Raw genomic sequence first — 3,669 nt, 5'->3', positions numbered from 1 at the left:
GGTCACCATAACTCTTTCAAATTAAAAAAAAAAATCCTATGGTCAGATATGACTTTAACTCTGCCCATTTGCACTGTTCTTGCATTTTGACATCAACCTATTTCCCCAAACTAAAAAAGAAACTACTTATGTGATTTAACCAAGAACTGAAATGAGAAATTCAAGTTTTCATTGCCTTTTCCTCAGTACTTTTCAGTGAAAATATATCCAGCAATATGTTTGCTGAAAGGCAATGTTAAAACTAACATTACCTAAAATCAAAATTTCACCTTGCCAGACTAAATTATGGTACCTTACTTCAAAGGATAGCTACATAGTCATCAAAAAAATGCAAATCAGTATGTAAATGCATAGTAAAAAGGTATCCAGATAACTTAAGTAATAAATGCAACTTGCAGGTCTGTATGTATAAAACGATACCATTTGTGTGTTTAGATGTACACAGATCCTCGTAAAATTTCCGAAAGGGTATACAAAAGTGACTAAGGTATAGGTCAGACGAGGGAGCTGTTTTCACTTTATGCTCCTCCTAGCTGGCTTGAATTTTATACACCAACATGTCTTTTCTCACAAGATTTAAAAATCTCAACTTACACTTTAAATCACATACTCAAAAAAATTTACCGAGGATTTCTTTTGTATTCACTTAATCTTTCAGGGCTTACCTACTTTGCTGATCTTCTGGCTTAGTGACTGAATATACTTGATCTTCTCCAACTTTTTCAGTTTCTTTTATTCGTATTCTAAAATTAAAATAATTTTATCTTAATATTTTAGATTTAAATTCTCAAAGAATGTATTAAATATGACATCACAGGAATGGTTATTTCACTCTTTGACGTTTACTCCCCTATGCCTCATTGTGTTTTATAAAAATAGTGACAAATATCAACAGTTGTTGGTGCAGGAGAGCTATCACTTGTACACTGAAAATCCCAACAATCCCGTGACCAAATATTGTCACAAAGGACCTTTTGTATTGTCAAGTATCTTACGAGTACTTGAAAATGTTAGCCAACAATGGTGATGACGGAGCAAACATTCATGCGCCTTTTAGACTTCTTAAAGGTAACCTGAAGACAAGAAACATCCATGGGAGGGAAAGATTTTGTCTGCCTAAAATTATAAATACTGATTTAGATTATTCCCATCAATACGTCTGAACATCTCTCAGCTCTGCCATTTAAATGTCGGGGCGTCCCGGGTCAGTTTTTCCTAATGCTCCTCAGAACTGAGGTTTCACACCTGTAAAATGGGCATAATTACACCCAGTGTTAAGTCTCATGAGAACCTCTCACAAAGAAGGGCCTCAACATAACCGTACCCTTCCCTTTCTCCAAGGTTTAGGACAAATCTTCCCGAGCCTCCCTTCTAATGCACTTCCACCGCCCCGGCGCCCCCCGCCCGAAACCACGCGAGGCTGACCAGGTCTGTGGAGCCCCGCTCTTCTCATTCACCCTCCCCACCACACACGGCCTGCTCCCTCACAGAAATTTAGCTCCGTACATACCCGACGGAGGAAAACGAGGTTCCGCAACCTCCTCCTCTGGGACGAGAAAGAATAAATGCAGGACCCATGCCCACCCTCTCCATCATCAAGCCCCTGGAACTCTCCGCCAAACATACCCAGTACAGCAGCCTGTGCTTACAGGCAAAGAGAGACCCAGAGACGCCTTCTCGAACCCGAAGAGACGCTCCTTAGACTCACCGCGGGAAGTTGGAGACCAACCTACTCCAACAGGCCAGAACAGCTCTACGGCCTCCAGACTCCGCGTCCCCGAGATGCTTGGCGTCCCCGCCCTCCTCCGCCCTGAGGGATTTCAGGTGCCCAGATGGGGCGGGGCCTCGCGAGGCCTCACGACGCAGGCGCAGTCTCCCGGCAACATTCAACTGCGTAGCGTCCGCCAATGGGAAAGAGCGCGCGACCGCTGTTCAAAAGTAAACGGCCGGGAGCCCCTGCGGAGGCGGAGGCGGGGGCGTAATTGCGAAGGTTTGGCTCGAAGCCCTGGGCCAGCTTCCCGCACCTGCGCACTAGGCGCCCGCCCGCCTCTCGGAAGCTGCGGCGCACGCGGCAGGAGGCGCTTCAGTGCGTCCCGGTGCCTCTGGAAGCCGCAGGCTTAGGTTGGGCCGCCTCCTGGGAAGGTGGGACGTCGTCCACGGCCCCGGGAGAGGTGGAGCCTGGGGGCGGCTGACTACCCCCACAAGAAAGATTCATAGGACTGTTTTTTACTCGGAGCCAATCTGGCACGTCCTCATTCTAGGCTTTAAAGTGCAGCGTCTCCCATTGTTACCTCACAGGTTCCCTGCAGCGGGAAACCTCCACCGGCACACGCCACCCAGCCTGCAAGCTCCGTCCTCCCCTGACTCCCGAGTTTCCCTACCTGGACCTACCAGAGTACTTGGCTGAGTGTAGAGGAGGGGGCTTCTGATTAGTTACAGTTCTCTTAAAGAGAACTTAACTCTGTGACAGCTAGTGGGACCTTAGGACTTCTTAGGACCATCTCCTTCCCTCCTTTTCCCAACCTCATGAAATTACCGCCTAGAGATGACCACTGTTGCTCAGTATTCCTGATTTCTGATTCAGTCTCTTCACCGTTTCACTTTAAGCCCCTAGAATCAGAAAACATGCAGTTCACTAGTCCTTTAACCTTTTTTTCTTGAGAAACTTTATCCAGCTCTATCTCAAGACTCTTACCACACCTTCCATCTCTTAACTATACTGAAAAGTCATTTAACACTGTGCTAGGTAAAACTGAGCCTTGGGGGCGCCTGGGTGGCTCAGTCGTTAAGCGTCTGCCTTCGGCTCAGGTCATCATCCCAGGGTCCTGGGATCGAGCCCCGCATCGAGCCCCGCATCGAGCCCCGCATCGAGCCCCGCATCGGGCTCCCTGCTCCGCGGGAAGCCTGCTTCTCCCCCCTGCTTGTGTTCCCTCTCTCGCTGTCTCTCTCTGTCAAATAAATAAGGAAAATCTTAAAAAAAAAAAAAAAAAATGAGCCTTGGTATACTGTGTATTGCCAGTACCTTCAGGTAGTAGGCTCTTATGCAGTAAATTATAGTAAAATATTAAACATAATTAAAAAAACAAGGTAGTATCAGTGAGTCCTTAGTCAGTTTCAGATATCTTCGCCAATTCAGTTACTGAAAAGTTTGCTTATGATGTATGGATTCTGGCAATATCCCAAGATTCCTACTGTTACATGATGGTATAGATCCATTTCAGCTTTACTATGCATATATATTTCCTATTTAAATATTGGATTCATCCTGATAGATTTTTAATTTCCTGTCAAAATAATATAGATCTCTTTCCATAGCAATAAATGCATTATATCTATATAAAAATTATTCTCTTTTAAAAAAAAAGTGAACCAGTGATGTTAACTATGGATTTTGGGTGATTATGATGTGTCAGTGTAGATTTATCACTTGTAACAAATGTACTGTTGCAGGATCAGGGAATGCAAAGGCCAAGATAGCATTTTTGAGACATTGTATGGTACTACTTAGTAAGTTTATGTAGCGCAAGGACAGGACCTTGTATGAAGCTGGTTATATGCTTAATGCTCAAGGGGGAGGGGATGTGCGGGAAGTATTAGATCATGAATGTTTTCTTCAAAATTCTACTCCTTAAACTACTCTCCCAAGATTTTCTGGTGCTTATCATTCAG

At 44.8% G+C, this 3,669-nt stretch overlaps 1 protein-coding gene across 4 annotated transcripts in view; it reads right to left on the bottom strand.

Annotated features, from left to right (window-relative positions):
* The window catches only part of TRIM59 (tripartite motif containing 59), a 13,578-nt gene extending 10,796 nt beyond the window's left edge, over nt 1–2,782 (bottom strand). The window contains exons 1-2 of one of the 4 annotated variants that reach the window (XM_073897970.1): nt 1,627–2,782; nt 670–743 (exon numbers count right to left, since the gene is read on the bottom strand). The gene's annotated coding sequence lies outside the window, so the exon portion shown is untranslated. Of the gene's footprint in view, nt 1–665; nt 744–1,626 lie in introns of all 4 variants that reach the window. The other 3 variants (XM_025879668.2, XM_025879662.2, XM_025879653.2) reach the window with 3 other exon arrangements.
* Between the last annotated feature and the right edge of the window lie 887 nt (nt 2,783–3,669).

The sequence above is a fragment of the Callorhinus ursinus genome, unplaced genomic scaffold (genome assembly GCF_003265705.2).
Source record: "Callorhinus ursinus isolate GAN/ISIS: 27379988/994484 unplaced genomic scaffold, GSC_fseal_2.0 scaffold1, whole genome shotgun sequence".
NCBI lineage: Eukaryota > Metazoa > Chordata > Mammalia > Carnivora > Otariidae > Callorhinus > Callorhinus ursinus.
Note: the sequence above shows the minus strand (reverse complement) of the source record. Positions and strands in the feature narration are given on the sequence as shown.